The sequence below is a fragment of the Ursus americanus genome, chromosome 28, assembly GCF_024610735.1.
Source record: "Ursus americanus isolate L20-20 chromosome 28, mUrsAme1.1.p, whole genome shotgun sequence".
Classification (NCBI taxonomy): Eukaryota; Metazoa; Chordata; class Mammalia; order Carnivora; family Ursidae; genus Ursus; species Ursus americanus.
The window spans coordinates 5,546,636-5,563,673 of record NC_142154.1 but is presented as its reverse complement, the minus strand read 5'-3'; the positions used below and the strand labels follow the sequence as shown (position 1 = coordinate 5,563,673).

Genomic DNA, 17,038 nt, shown 5'->3' with positions numbered 1-17,038 from the left:
TGTAGGTGAAGGAAAAGTTATTCCTTGACCCCTTTAGGGTCCCTGACTGGGTTTGGCAATCACACCAACACAGACAGGTTAACAGGAGAAAGGTAAACAAATGGACTTAAGATGAGGCTACCTGACACGTAAGCCTTCCTAAGGAGACGAAAACTTGTGTGTTTTCTATGGTAGGTTTGATGAAAAGTAGGCAGTGAAGTATGCTAGGTTAGGAGTACAAGCTAATTGTAGTAAGTGGGAGAACTTCGCCAGTCCTTCTTGTTACGATACTTCTTGACACCCTTGTCTTCAGAAATAAGGATGCTCCTTTCCTCCAGGTATAGGGAGGGCACCTCTCACCTGACTGTTTTACAATGTGTTTCAAGGAAGAAGAGCAAGGGATTGTGGGGGTCACAGAGACCTTCCTGTTTCTGCCATTTTCTCAAACTCCTTCAGCTTAAAATATTCAACATATTAGGTGTGCCATATTTTGGGGGTAGTGTATCCTGAACCCCAACACATTTAAGTTTCTTCCACGTCTTTTCATGACTGGATAGCTCATTCCTTTTTCATGCTGAATAAGATCCCATTATCTAGATACACCATGGTTTATTTATCCATTCACCCAGTGAAGGACATCTTGGTCGCTTCCAGGTTTTGGCAGTTATGAACAAAGCTGCTATAGATATCCTTGCTCCGGAGTTTTGGGGACGTAAGTTTTCAACTCTTTTGGGGAAAGATTAAGGAGCACAATTACTGGATCATACAATGAGAGTATTTTTATTTTTGTAAGAAATTGCCAACTGTCTTCGAAGTGAGTGCACCATGTTGCATTCCCACCAGCAATAATGAGAACTCCTGTTGCTCCACAGCATTTGGTGTTGTCGCTGTTACGGATATTGGCCATTCTAACAGATGTGTGTAGTGGCATCTCATTGTTGTCTTACCAAAGTGAGACATTTCCTTGATGACAAGAATCTTTTCATGGGTTTATTTACTATCTGTATATCTTCTTTGGCAAAGTGGCTGTTAAGGTTTCTGACCTATTTTTAAATTGGGTTGTTTGTTTCCTTATCATTGAGTTTTAAGAGCTCTTCGTATATTTTGGACAACGATCCCTTATCAGATGTGCTTTCGCAGATACTGTCTCCCAGTCTGTGGTTTGTCTTCTCTTCTCTTGACATTGTCTTTCACAGAGTCGTTTTTATATAGTTTTGTGTTTTACACGTAGGTCCATGATCAGTTTTGAGTTAATTTTTATGAAAGGCCTAACATCTGTGTCTACATTCACTTTTTTGCCTGTACATGTCCAGCACCATTTGTTGAAATTGCATCTTTAGTCCATTGTATTGTCTTTGTTCCTTTGTCAAAGATCAGTTGACTAGATTTATGTGGGTCTGTTTATGGGCTCTCTATTCTATTTCATTCATATATGTTCACCAATACCACACGATCTTGGGTACTGGAACCTATGGGGGCTCCCTTGTATGAGACAGGTCACTTTCTTCCTGCTGATTTCCAAATTCTGTCTTTGACTTTTAATGGCTGACTTTTGCCTTTTCGTTTAAAGGAGTCCCTGAGGCTAATGGTAATGCCTTGTGTCATGTGCCCTCCTTACAATGTGATCTTTCCAAAGGTACCAATATGGTATTTGGAATGAGAGCTCTCTAGAAATCCACTTATGTATAAAAATGTTTTCAAATCAAAAGATCTATAACCTGGCCATCAGTAGATAGGATTTCCCACAGGTATACTCATTCCAAATGCAGCACAAACAAGAAAGCCTTTTTTTTTTTTTTTTTTTAAGATTTTACTTTTAAGTCATCTCTACACCCTACATGGGCTCAAACTCACAATCCCAAGGGCAAGAGCCACACGCTCCACTGACTAAGCCAGGTGCCCAGAAAACCTTTTTAAGGGAAGACCCAGAGACAACTTTCTAGGCCTAGAGTAAAATTTTACCATGGACGTAAGCAGCGTTCCCAGAACAGGTACAGATGATGAAACCTCTGTGATCCACAAAGGTCACTCGCAGAGATTGTCAAAGAAAGCAAAGGCCTTTGTTGTCACATGCAGTAAGGAAGCGCCAGTGTCCAACAGAAGTTAGACGTCTTTAAGTGCAGACACACTAATCTGCAGTCCCAGGGAGGCAATGCCAGGATGGGATTTCCCCAGCACTGCCAAGGCAGCAAGGGTTAAAGCCAACAAGGGCTTCTTATGAGCTGTGACCCCTTCTCCAAACAAATTCCCCTGATTGCTGCCACAGTTGGGGAGGAAGTGTCTCAGATTCCCAGCCTGATAGCTCGTCACCTATGGAGGCAGACCCCAACAATCTGCACTCCTGAGGAGACAGAAAAAAACAAGGAAAGTATACGCTCATTGGATCCAAGCCAAACTCTCAAGACATGAATGAGACAGAAGGAGAAATTCATCTCGTGGTTTTTGTTTTTGTCTTTTTTTAATTGGTGACCCACAGCAAAGTTTGTCCAAATAGCAGTCCAGGGAAAAGTCAAGTCACCAATCTGTGAGGCCAACTCAAACAAGGGGCTTATAGGACCTATACTTATGTTTTATCTTATGATTCTCCCCACTATGACAAATGACACAAAAGACAAAGACAGAGAAATGATGTCTGCCCTTGGGAGAGAATCAGATCAATAACAAATAGCAAAAACAGCACAAACCCAAAGAACTATCTCACACAAGTATTTTCTCCTATTAATCTAAATTTGGGGGGGCGGGGGAAGGACAAGGAAGAATTCTTACCTTCCTCTCTCAACCACCCACCACAACCAGACATCCAGGAGGTTGACATGACAAATGAATTCTTTTTTTTTTTTTTTTAAGATTTTATTTATTTATTTGACAGAGATAGAGACAGCCAGCGAGAGAGGGAACACAAGCAGAGGGAGTGGGAGAGGAAGAAGCAGGCTCATAGCGGAGGAGCCTGATGTGGGGCTCGATCCCAGAACTCCGGGATCTCGCCCTGAGCCGAAGGCAGACGCTTTAACTGCTGTGCCACCCAGGCGCCCCGACAAATGAATTCTTAACCTCTTGCCAGCTTTTAGCCATTGTTCCAGGATTTCATCCGTAGGTTCCAAAGCCAGTGGGGCATCCCAAGCTTTTACTGGCCCTTCACAGTTGCCAAAACTGTAGGAGAGGAAAAGGGTTTTTCCTCTACCCATCTTAGGTTCACTGGTTGGGACCCCGCAAATGAGACTGAAAACAACAACAACAACAAATTAACAAGAGGAAAACAGGGGTGCCTGGGTGGCTCAGTTCTTTGAGTGTCCAACTCTTGATTTCGGCTCAGGTCATGACCTCAAGGTTACAAGATTGAGCCCCACATCAGGCTCTGCACTGGGCATGAAACCTGCTTAAGATTCTCTCTCTCAGGGTGCCTGGGTGGCTCAGTCGGTTAAGCATCTGCCTTTGGCTCAGGTCATGATCTCAGGGTCCTGGGATCAAGCCTTGTATCCAGCTCCCTGCTCCTCAGGGAGTCTGCTTCTCTCTCTCCCTCTGTCCCCCCCCCCCCCGCCTTGTTCTCTCTCTCACTCATTCAAATAAATAAATAAATAAATAAATAAATAAATAAAATCTTAAAAAAAAAAGATTCTCTCTTTCTCTCTCTGCCCCCTCCGTCCTCCCCCCCTCACACATGTGCCCTCTCTCTCTAAAAATAAACAAATAAAATATTTACAAAAAAAAAAAAAAAAAAAACAAGAGGAAAACAGACAAGTCAATTAACGCCTGCATCACACATACACACAGGTCTTAACAAGGAGTAACTTAAAGGGCTGGTTAGCACTTGGGCTTCTGTAGCGTCTCTACAAAAGAGCGATAAATTATACAGAAGTGACCAGAGGAAGGGACTTTGAGCTTCTAAGACAGCAAATCATGGGAAAGTAAACATACAGCGGAGTAAGATTTGCTATGTAGACTCCTCTGGCCCCATTTCCCGACTGAAAAGACTCTAGAGTTGTCTGTGCTGGTTATCAATCATCCTGTCCTTCCTGGTGGGGGTGACGTGGGGAGGAGTTTTTCTTGTGTTTGCTTCTTCTCAATTGCCTTTAGCTCAAAATCATCCTTATGCCGGATGGCATATTTTGGAGTGGCCTACTCCGCTGCCCCTCATCTGTAACTGAAAATGATTAAAAATCCATAAGAATTCAGAAGATTAGGACACTATTAGCAAACTGACTTAACTGACACATATAGGACACTGCATCTAACAACCACAGAATCTGTATTATTTTCAAGTGCAAATGGAATGTTTACTAAAGTCAGCAACAGACTTGGCCATAAAGCAAGCCTCAACATATTTCAAAGTATCGAGATCATATAATACATTTTCTGACTGCAGTGGAATTAAGCAGGAAATCAGTTACACCAGGTAGCTAGAAAAGCCACAAATGTGCAGAAATTAAGCAATATACTTCTAAGTAACCCAGGAGGCAAAGATGAAATCACAAAGAAAAATAAAAAAATCTTTTGAACTGAAGGATAATAAAAATATGACATCAAAATTGTGAGACGCAGCAAAAACTATGAATAGAGTGCAATTTATAGCTTTAAATGCATGTGCTAGAAAAGAAAAAAAATCCATTATCTAAGTATCTTTCCTTAAAAAGCTAGAAAAGAACAACAAATAAAACTCAAAGAAAGGAGAAAAAAGGATAACGAGCAAAAATCAGTAAAATAAAAGACAAATTTTGTTTTCTTTGGAAAAAAATAATAAAATGTATGAGCTTTGTTCCAGAGAGAACGAGAATGCAAATAACCAGTATCAGGATAGCATCAACAGACTTCAAGAAGATAGTAAGAAGAAACAGGAACACCACGCCAACAAATCCAAAACTGGACTAATTCCTAGAAAAACATTTGACCAAAAACGGATATAAGGAGACTTAGAGAACCTGAGTAGCTACGAATTGAATCTGATGTCTGATGCTTCCAAATATTTATTGGAAAAATAATTCTAATCTTACATAAACTCTTTCAGAGAATAGAAAAGAATACTTTCATAATCCACTTTATGAAGTCTACATAACCTTGATCCAAAAGGACATTACCAGGAAGAAAAATTACAGATAAGTCTTTCTCTTGATTATAAATACAAAATTCCAAGTTTTTTTTTTTTTTAAATAAAACACTAGCAAACTACTTGGCCAACACATATACGCACGGCTTCTCAATGTCACTCATCATCAGGGAAATGCAGATCAAAACCACAATGAGATCTCCCCTCACAGCTGTTAGAATGGCTATGATCAAAAAGACAAAAGATGTGTTGGCAAGGATGTGGAGAAAAGGGAACTCTTATAAACTGTCAGTGGCAATATAAATTGGTGCAGCCACTATGGAAAACAGTATGGCAGTTTCTCAAAAAATTAAAAATAACCCTTCCCTATGATCCATCAATCCCACTTCTGGATGTATATCCAAAGGAAATGAAATCAGTATCTCAAGGAGTTAACTTCACTTCCATGTTCCTCAGAGCAATATTCACAAGAGCCAAGGAATGGAGACGATCTAAATATCTGTCAACAGATGAATGGATAAAGAAAATGTGATATATTAGAATATGATATATTATAATATTATTCAGTCTCAAAAAAGAAGGAAATCTGCCATTTGCTACAATTTGAATGAATTTGGAGGGTATTATGCTAAGTTGAATAAGCCAGACACAGAAAGAGAAATACTGCACGATCTCACTTATTTGTGGAATCTAAAATAGTCAAATTAATAGAAGCAGAGAAGGGCACCTGGCTGGCTCAGTCAGAAGAGCACGTGAGTCTTGCCTCAGGGTTGTAAGTTCGAATCCCACATTGGGTGTAGATATTACTTAAAAATAAAAAATCTTGGGGCGCCTGGGTGACTCAGTTGGTTAAGCGTCCAACTCTTGACTTTGGCTCAGGTCATGATCTCAGGGTCGTGAGATTGAGCCCTGTGTTGGGTTCAGTGCTCAGAGTGGAGTCAGCTTAGGATTCTCTCTCCCTCTGCTCCTCTCCCCCCACCTCAAAATAAATAAATAAAATATTTTTTAAAAAATAAAAAAATATTTTTAAAAAGCCTGGAAGCAATCCAAATGTGCCTAGAAAGAATTATAAATAAATTGTGGTATAGTCCTCTAATGAAGTACGACACAGCCATAAAAGTGAAGGAAACCCTTGCTACATCAACATGGAGGGTTGTTGTAAATATAATGTTGAGTAAAAGAAGCCAGTCACACACACAAAAAAAAAAACTCAAGGGGTACGTAATTCCATTTCTATAGAGTTCATAAATTAGGCAGGATTAATGATATTGTTTAGGGATAAAAGCTCAGGTGGTAAAATTCTAAAAGAAAAACAAGGAAGCTTATCCTCGTGGGAAGAAGTAGGGAAATGACAGCACATAAGATGGGGCTTCCGGGGTCCTGACGTATGGTATTTCCTGACGAGAATTGTGGTTACATGGGTGTTCACTTTGTGATGAATCGCTGAGTTTAATGTGTGTGTTTTGTGTACTTTTCTGCATGCATGTAATACTTTCCAATAAAAATGTTCTAAAAAGAGTATTTATTAGGGGGCACCTGGGTGGTTCAGCATCTAGCTCTTGATTTCAGCTCAGGTCATGATCCCAGGGTGGTGAGATCAAGCCCAACGTCGGGCTCCACACTCAGCCCGGAATCTGCTTGAGATTCTCTGTCTCCCTTTGCCCCTCCCCCTACTTGTGCTTGATCTTTGTCTCTCACTCTCTCTTTAAAAAAAAAAAGAGGATTTATTAGCAAGGAAACATTCTTGAAGTATCAGAGAGTGAAAAAAGTTTGCAAAACTATACAGCATTGTCTTAATTTTATATTGTCTGAATATATATTTACATATGTTTATATAAATGAAACGATCTGGAATGATAGACACCATAGTAAAATGGTAGTTATCCCGGGATAGAATCATGAGTGGTTTTTGTTTGTTTGTGTCTGTGCATTTTCTGATCTTTCTGTAATAAGCCTTTATTGCTTTTCTAATAAGAAATAAAGTCATTTTGTAGTATCGGCCGGGGAATAAACTAACAGATCAATCGAACAGAACACAAAACCGAGGAGGAGATTCACTAAATATAAGAATTTGATGTGTGAGAAAGGTACGACTTTGAATCAGTGGGGAAAAGATGGGTAACTCAATACATTATGTTGGTTCAACTGGCAACAATTCGGAAGATAAAGTTGAGTCCTCATACCAGATGCTAAATAAACCCTTATGTTACTTTAGTGCAAACAAAAAGCTTTCAATCATACTAAGTTAAAACATGAAAGTTTTAGAAGAAATCTAAGCAAATGGCTCCATAATCTTGGAGTGGAGAAAACGTTTCTAAGCTAGTATCGAAGTTCGCAGGTGCGAAGGAAAAGGTGGACAGATCTGACAATATAAAAATATACAAGCACTATATATATATATATATATATATATATATATATGCGCTTTAAAACACCCTAAGTTCAAAATAATAACAGCTGTAAAATGCCTAGGTATAAATTTAACAAGAAATGTGAAATTCCTATGTGACAAAAACTATACAACTTTACTGGAGGACATAAAAGCAGCTCAGGGAAAATGGAAAGCTCAGTAGAAGGAGTGGGATTTATTCCCTGAGCTTTGCTTACGTCTAAAGAGACGCAGCGCGCGTCTAAATGCTCGTGAAGAGATTAATCCTTTTGATGGCTTGATGTGTGGTGGTTAAAAAGAATGTGTCAGCTCTGCGTGTACTTCCCCGTGCAGGGAAGATGGCTCTGCCACTTCTTCTGCACACACCCCAAGCCTGAAGGAGGAGTTGTTACGCTTTGATCAGACCCCGTCTAGCAGGGGTGAGGTAACTGTGTTCAATGGGCACGCCCACGCCTGCTCTTCCCTAGGCTGCCCTCCAGGCTCACCCTCGTGGGCTGGTAGCTCCCGGGCTGCCTCGGGGGGCGTGGCTGTCCCTCCGCCTGGGTTCTGGGGATCTCCTTCAGGTTCCCTCGCGCTGGGGCCGGCCGGATGCCCAGACTCGGCCTGGCTCTGCACTGAAGACCAGCTTCTGCCTTTGAGTCCTGTGTGAGGTGCGGCCGCCCGTCCAGACCGTCCTGGGCCTCCCGATTCGGAAGGTGAATGAGGATGCGCGCTCACATGGGTGCAGTGTAAGTGCCCGGATGTCCACTCATCACTGTGCGACAAGAGCACACGCCGCGCGGGTGGCGTCGTGCCGTAGGAAGTTTCCCCGCGGATCCGGACGCTGGATGACGTACATGACGACAGCCATTACAAACGAACCCGAACAGCATCACGGTTAGGAACCCAGAAATGAGGCTGTCTGCGTTCAAATCCAGATTCTACATCTAGCCAGCTGGGTGACCGTTGACAAGTTACTTAACCACTCTGTGCCTCAATTTTCTTCTCTGGAAAACATTCTCAGTCTAAAATACTATCCTACCGTGTTTGCTTTCCAGAGCGCTCGTGAGGATTAGGGTTAGTATGTAAGAAGCAGGTCCAGAGCTGTGCCCGGCGCACGGTAACTCCGTGCGAGTTGCTATCATCATTACATGGAATCCAAGAGACTCCAAAAAACCCCTGCTCAGGCAGAGCTGCAGCCTGGACAGCTGGCTACCCCAGCACCTCTTCTGACAGGGAACCGGGGAACCGGAGAAGCCACCGCCCACATCCGCAGCCTGCTCCCGGGCCTCCGGCTCACTAATTGCAGTAACAGGGAGCCGCTCTAAGATAGAAGCACCAGGATGCACGTCGTGGGCCGGTTTTCAAACCCAGGCCTCTCCAGTTTCAGGCATTTGCTCAGCGAGTAATGAAATGAATGGTGCCTTGATCCCCATCTGGCTGCTGAGTCACATACATGAGCTCCCTTGGGAACCCCTCCGGTGACCGACGGGCAAGTGCGGCCTTCCGGGGTGTCCTGTCTCAAGGCCACGAACCCCACCCTGCCTGTGAGGCCTTCACAACCCCACCTCCACCCCACTCGGAGCTCACGTGGGAAGACACCCACCCATCACGTTGTGGAGCGCAAAGGCAAAAGGCATAACCGTGTGTCTGATACAATTCTTGTTTCAGACATACTTAAAAATGCATTTTCTGATTCTAGAGGGATGGATGTGAAACAGTTCCTGGTCTTGATGTTGGGTTGGTCTTCCGAGGCGCAGGGGTGCGGGTGTGGAGGAAGGGGCGCTTGTGCTGTTCGCTGTAGACCATTCATGTGGCTGGATATTCGAACAAGCGTAGGCAACTTTTGCTATGAGGAAATGAAGATGTTTTCTCAACAAACATCAAACCGTGGGGAAATATTTACAGCACAGGTGGCGGACAAAGGGTTACAGCAGCTTCTCTGTGTGTAGATAGAAAAAGTAGTTGGAGAGACTGGAATAAAGCGACAGTGCTTATCCCTAGAGGAGAGCTTAATGGGATAGTTTAATTTTCTTCTTTATACCCTTTTCCTATATTTTCCAAACATTTAGCAATAAAAATGCATTACACTTTCGAGTCAGAAAAATATGGTTTTTTAAATCGGACGGAAATATCACAATAAAAACAAATAATTTAAGAGGAGATCTGAAAGGAAACCAGAAGGCTTAAAAGGTTTGAGAGGACAGGAGGTAAAATGAGGCCATTTAAAAGGGAAAAATAATTGGGAACAATACAAGTCTGAATAACAAAATAGATACACTCCAAAAAAAAAAAAAAAAGATTGAGCTACGATATTAGAAATCAGTAGCCAGACAGGTGGAAAAGAAACCACGAGAAAGCAGACCAGTGGTGAGTCCTCAGGCAGGAGGGCCTGCAGGGAGGAGGCCCCGGCTGAGCATCCTCATGAGCGCAGGGCTTCCCATGGGCTCCCTGAGAGGGAGGCGGGAGACCCTTCAGCACTTTGTGGCCACCCAGCAGCCAGGGCTCTACCTTCTGGGATCTGCCACCCTACCTTAGAGTCACGTGGGCATTTGTTGTAACACTCCCAGGACTGCAAACCCGGTGAGGGCTGGTGCTGGGTGCCACCTGCTTCAGTCCCTGCCGGGCCTGTCACTCCCCAGTTGCTTGCCCCGCCCACCCCACGGCCTGTTAGGCCCTGTGCCTTGGCTTTCTCAGGGGGTGCCTGCAGTGGAACCCACCAGGCAGCCTGGGCCAGTGCCCTCGCAAGGCTGAGCCTCGGCTCCCAGCCACTCCTTGGGAGATATTGGGGCACAGATTAATCAGATGTTGACAAAATACCTGGCACACAGTGGGTGCTTAGCAAATGCTTAGGGAGTAAGTGACTGAGGGGCATCCCAACTCCCAGGTGGTAGGAAGGAAAATCAGAATTCCAGCCTGCCCAGGGTCCATGCAGGCGAAGCTCTGCCCTCCCCAAAGGCAGAACCCTCATAGCAGCAGCGTCCTCGGCCTGCCCATTGAAGAAAGCCCCACGCTGCTCCATGCCCATCCCAGGTCAGCCAAGGACACTCATTGTGCAAGACAGAATGGGCTTCTGTGGGTACAGGAGGGTGCTCTGAGGCTGGCAGTGAGTCTTTGGCAGGCCCCTTCTTCATCCAGACCGTGACCCCCCCGCCTGAGCGTACCCCACGAGCTTCTGAATAGTCCACAGCCTCTAGCCAGCCCCACTGGGGCCCAGAGTTGCTGGCTGGGGGTGCATTTGTGGTCATCAGCTAATGACGACCCTATGTTACAAATAAGTCCTTAAGCTGAGAGCCGTGATCAGCCCAAGACAGGCCACTGCTGGTGAGAGCAATGGAGGCTGTCAGGGCACAAGGACAGCACTTCTCAAGCTGTCTTGTATACATGAATCACCTGGGAGCTTGTGAGAATGCAAATTCTGATTCCTAGGGCTGGGGGCACCTGAGATCCGCATTTCTAACAAGCTCCCAGCCAATGCTGCTCGGCCCAGAATCACACTTTGAGTGGCAGGCCGCTAGACAGTGCCTTCATGGCCATGAAATCATTAAACACGGAGGGACTCCAGAGACCATGCTTTCCTGTTTCCCATTAAGGCCAGAAATCCTTCCTGCCGCAGGTCTGATGGCGGGACAGTGGCTGGCATGTACCAGGTGCTAAATGAATGTTAGTTGGCCTGAAATAAAATTATGTCCAGGAACAGGAAGCCCTTCTGGTGGAGCAGCTCTCTCGTGGGTAGAAAGCTCCTTCTGTGGATGCAGCAGGGCTCCCCGAAACCGCCCCCCCCCGGCCTCAGTGCACCCCAGGTCACTTCACACAGAGCTGAGGCTGAGCAAAATGTTTGCAAGCTAAAAAGCAACCAACAAGCAAACAAAAGAGATTGACTTCAAAGACTAAAAATAGCCGATCACAATAAATGTTTGCCTGCAAAATGTAACCTTCGTCAAACAGGCAAGTGTAACGCGACTCTCGTGTACTTAGATGTGAGTGATATTCAATTGTTTGTGCAGGTGCATTTTATTATACTTCATGTGACCTGGGGTGGCATGCTTCTGACCCTCAAAGATCTTAGGTGGCCCTGTACCACCTTCCTCAAGCTCTCTTCAGCCTCGGAAGTTAGCAATGGGGGCCTCCCTCCATCACTGCTCTGCCAAGCTAAGTCAATCCCACAGGCTGCATGAGGGGAACACACCTCAAAAGCAGCTCAGAATGCTTCCAGTCTTCTGTCAAAAATAACAGTGGAATCAACAGCTTTTTCTTTTTATAAAGCCTTTTTAATAGGATGATTTCACTGACATAAAGACTCAGAGAAGACAAGCATCACTAAAATCTCTTTCACCTGCTCGTCCAATCAGTTACCAATCCCATCAAGCCTTTCTTTTTACTGTCTCTTGAATCCATCTACTCTTTCAAGCTCACTGGTTATTTATTTATAAAGATTTATCCATTTACTTCAGAGAAAAAGAACGTGAGTGGGGGGAGGGGCAGAGAAGGCTCCACGCTGAGTGTGGAGCCTGACATGGGACTCAGTCCTAGGACCCAAGATCATGACCTGAACTGAAATCAAAAGTTGGACACTCAACCGACTGAGCCTCCCAGGCCCCCCTCAAGTTCACTATTTAAATTCACGTTGTCAGGATTTCTCGCTTGGATTTAGGCCATAGCCTCCTTCCTGGTCTCCCTTATGCTTGTATTGCCTTCCTCCAGTTTACCTTCCATATTGCTGCTAGAGTATTCTTCCTAAAATTAAATTAGAGGGAATCACTCTCCCGTATAAAATCTTCAATGCCTCCTCATTGCCTCTAGACCAGAGCCCTAACTCCTTAGACTGGCTCACAAGGCCCTTAATGCCTGGACCCTCCTACCTTCCCATCAGGTGCCCAGAACGTGCTCCCTAATCTCCCCATCCTACTTATGCTGAGCCAGTTACAACCCCTCCCCACAAAGAGAGACCATGCTATTTCTTGCCTCCATGTATTCATGCACACACTAATCCCTCTGCCTGGGATCCCCTTTCCAGATGCTTTTCATAGAAAATACAACTCTCACTTCAAGCTCAGTACATGTCTGAGGAGGGAGGGAGGGAATGATGAATATGGATGCAAACATTCTGAAACACTGACAAGCACATGGATGGGTTATAGGAAAGCAGAGGCTTGGAATCCCCTAATGTTAGAGCTGCAGGGAAGGGGGCTCTACAGACTATCTTGTCGAATATCTTCCTTCATGGGTAGGAAACCTAGGACAAAGAAGGGCATTGACTGGTGTCCAACATATCAAACAACTGGTGGCAAATCTGGGACGAGAACCCAGGACACCTAATTCCAGACCAGCCTTTTCTCCATACCACTGCCCAGCCACAAAATGCTCTTTTTATGGCCTCTTATCCTTTGAAAATTTCTGTTCTCAATTATCTACCCTGAGTACCCCATCCCACTCAGAACCTTAGCCCTTTTCAATAAAATGCTTGAGCCGCATGTTCATTTATGTGGAAGATGATTAGAGCAGTAATCCTCATATCGGGAGCAACGAGTCACCTTGTGTGGAGGCTTACTAAAAGTACAGTTTTCCAGGGGCGCCTGGGTGGCACAGCGGTTAAGCGTCTGCCTTCGGCTCAGGGCGTGATCCCAGCGTTATGGGATCAAGCCCCACATCAGGCTCCTCAGCTGTGAGCCTGCTTCTTCCTCTCCCACTCCCCCTGCTTGTGTTCCCTCTCTCGCTGGCTGTCTCTCTCTCTGTCGAATAAATAAATAAAATCTTAAAAAAAAAAAAAAGTACAGTTTTCCAGAACCCTACCCAGATCTACGATATCAAAAACTCTGGGAAGAGCCCCAGAAATATGTATTTTCTTTAAAGCTCCCCAAAACAGTCAAGAAGCTGATAACACTGGGTGCCTCTGGAGAGGAGAACTGGGGAGTGGGAGACAAAAATGGAAGGACCTCAAGTATTTTTAAAATTCTGAACCCTGTGAATATGTTTCTTTCAATAGATGGTATAATTTTTTTAAGGAAAGAAAGCGAATAACCAGACAGAAGGCCAATAAGTAAACGCATGACCTGAATGATACTCTAGACTAACTGCACCTAACAGAAGTATGCAGAACACCCAACAATAACAGAACGTATATTCTTCTCACGTGCATACAAAACAGTCTCTAAGATAAACCACGTGTTAGGCCACAAAACAAGTTAAAAGATTGAAATCATAGAAGGTATCTTTTCCCAATAACAATAGAAGGCACTAGAAATCAATAGCAGAAGGAAAATGAAAATCCACAAATTCATGAAAATTAAATAACATGCTGTTAAATAACCAATGGACCAAAGAATAAATTACAAAGGAAATTAGAAAATACCTTGAGATAAATGAAAACAAAAACATAATATACCAAATTTTATGAGATGAAATGAAAACAAGGGGAAGCTTATAGCTGTAAATGCTTACATTAAAAAAAGAACTCTCAAATCAACAACCTAACTTCATACCTCAAGGAACTAGAAAAAGAAGAATGAACTAAAACCAAGCTAGCAGAGGAAGGAAATAATAAAAGATTAGAGCAGAGATAAATGAGATGGAGAATAGAAAAAAGCAATAGAAAAAAATCAACAAAATTAAAAGTTGGTTTTTGAAAAGATAAACAAAGTTGCAAACCCTTAGCTGGATTAACTGAGGAAAAAAAAAAAGAAGACTCAAAATAACTAAAATCAGAAATGGAAGAGGAGACCCTAAACTGATTTTACAGACATAAAAACTATTACGTAAGAGAAAATTGTGAACAACTGTACATCAACAAATTGGTTAACCAGGGGAAATGGATAAATTCCTAAAAATACACACCAATCAACACTGGATCATGAACATCTGGTCTGACTGCAGGCCCCACCCACCAATGAAAGCTTCTCAGGGGACAGGGCACCTGGGTGGCTCAGTCAGTTAGGTGTCCAACTCTTGATTTTGGCTCAGGTCATGATCCCAGGGCCATGGGATTGAGCCCCACATCAGGCTTTGCACTCAGAACAGAGTCTGCTTGAGATTTTCTCTCCCTCTGCCCCTCCCCCCACAAGCACAAGGCATGTGCTCTCTCTCTCTCTCTCTCTCTCTCTCTCCCCCTCTCTCAAATTAATAAATAAATCTTTGAAAGCTTCTCAGGGGACAACACAGGGAGAGTGCCTTGCAGTTTGGTGCCACCAACTTTGGCAAATGCCTGTTCTGACCCAACGTAAGCCCAAGGCAAACCCATACTGGCCTACTAACAACATGGGGACCAAACCCTGCCCAAAACAGGCAAAGAAAATCACTGCAGGTGACTGGACTGAAGGAAATGTGGCTCAGCCACAAAGGTAGGGTGCACATAACACAACTAGGAGACACCCTGAAGCACCAGGTTCTGGTGAACAGGGGACACCACACTGCAGGGCACTAAAGGACCTCTTCTTCATAAGGTCATCACTTTCGAGAGCAGGAGATGTAGCTGACTTTCCTATCACACGAAACAGACACAGTTAGACAAAATGAGGGGACAGAAGAATATGTCCCAAATGAAAGAACAAGACAAAATCACAGTAAGAGAGCTAAATAAAACAGAGATAAGTAATATGCCTGATAGAGAATTTTAAGTAATGATCATATAGATATTCACTGGACTTGAGAAAAGAGTGAAAGATTTCAGTGAGATCCTGAACAAAGAGATAGAAAACATTTTAAAAAGACAGAGATGAAGAACTCAATAACTAAAATTAAGTTAGGCTAGAGGAGGCATAAGAATGGATCGGTGAGGTGCCTGGGTGGTGCAGTTGGTTGAGCTACTGCCTTTGGCTCAGGTCATGATCCTGGAGTCCCAGAATCGAGTCCCACATCAGGCTCCCTGCTCAGCGGGGGAGTCTGCTTCTCCTGCTGACCATCCCCCTTCTCATGCTCTCTCTCTCTCTCTCTCTCTCAAATAAATAAATAAAATCTTTAAAAAAAAAAAAAAAAAGAATGGATCAGTGACCTGGAAGACAGAGTAATGGAAAGCAATCAAGCTGAACAGGAGAAAAAAAAGGCATAATAAAAAATAAGAATAGATTTAGGGAACTCAGTGACACTATCAAATATAATAACATTTGTACTATATACATCCCAGAAGGAGAAGAGAGAGAAAAAGGGCAGAAAATTCATCTGAAGAAATAATAGCAGAAAGCACTCTGAACTAGGGAAGGAAACAGAAATCCAGATCCAGGAGGCACAGAGACCCTCCCCTAACCCCAACAAAATCAACCCAAGAAGATCCACACCAAGACACACAGTAATTAAAATGACAAAAAGTAGTGTAAAGAGAGAATTTTTAAAGGAGCAATGAAAAGCAGTTACACACAAGGAAAATCCCATGACTCTATCAGCTGATTTTTCACCAGAAATTTTGCAGGCTAAAAGACAGTGGCATGATATATTCACAGTACTGAAAGAAAAAAAAAAACACCTTGCAACCAAAAATACTCTATTCAGTGAGGCTATCATTCAGATAAAGAGAAGAGAAAAAGAGTTTCCCAGACAAACAAAAGTTAAAGGAATTCTTCACCACTAAACCAGCCTTACAAGAAATGTTAAGAGGACTCTTGGAGTGGAAAGGAAAGACCATAAACAGGAGTAAGAAAAGTAGGAAGCCCAAGAGCAGTAAAATTGAGTATATCTATAAAAATCAATCGAGAGACTCACAGAATAAAAGGATGTAAACTATCATACCAATATCTAAAACATGAAGGGGAGAGGAGTAAAAATTTAGTGCTTTTAAAATGGGTTCAAGCTGAAGCGACCATCAGCTTAATATGGATGGCTATATGCAGAGGACGTTATATACAAACCTAATAGTAACTACAAATCAAAAACTGGTGACAGATATGCAAAACATGCAGAGAAAGGAATTCAAGATATCACTAAGGAAAGCCTGCAAACCATGAGAGAAGAGACCAAGAGAAGAAAGGAACAAAGAACTACAAAAATGATGATAAAACACATAACAAAATGGCAATACATACATACCTATTAACAATTACTTGGAATGTAAATGGACTAAACACTCCAACTAAAACACATAGAGTTACAGAATGGAGAAAAAAGCAAGAGAAACTTCCGGGAAGATGGTAGGACCCTAAACTCACCTCCTCCCATGGATACAACTAGAACACACTCACATCAGTGCAAATAACCCAGAAAATGACCCAAAGCCTGACAGAACAAACTCCACGACTAAATGCAGAAAAGAGGCCACACTGAAGAAGGTAGGCAGGGCAGGGATGTGGTGGAGAGAGCTAAGCCCCATGGGTCTGACCAATGGAGAGAAGGAGTTATGGGCGCAGAGAGGAGTGAAAAACAGACTATCACACCAGGGAGCTTGCACCGGGAGGACAAATCCACATAGCATTTGGTGTTGGAAACCAGAGGGGCCACATTTGATTGAGTTCTTTCAGCCAGGGAGACATAAAGCCCGGAACTTTAAAAATCAGCAGGCTTGGCTCTGGGAGAGCTCGGAGGGAGATAGGAAGCTGAGTCCCCACCCTTAAAGACAAAGCACAGCAAACAGCCTGCAGAGATACAGCATACAAGCTGCCGTGTGAAAAATACCTGGAGCGTATAGGAGGGAGAGGTAGTTACTAAGCTCAGAGTTCCCTGAGGGA

The 17,038-nt window shown here is 43.4% G+C and overlaps 1 long non-coding RNA gene across 1 annotated transcript in view; it reads right to left on the bottom strand.

The window, feature by feature from the left end:
• LOC123802444 (uncharacterized) overlaps positions 1 to 17,038 on the bottom strand; it is a 51,683-nt gene that overhangs the window by 4,626 nt on the left and 30,019 nt on the right. The window lies entirely within an intron of this gene.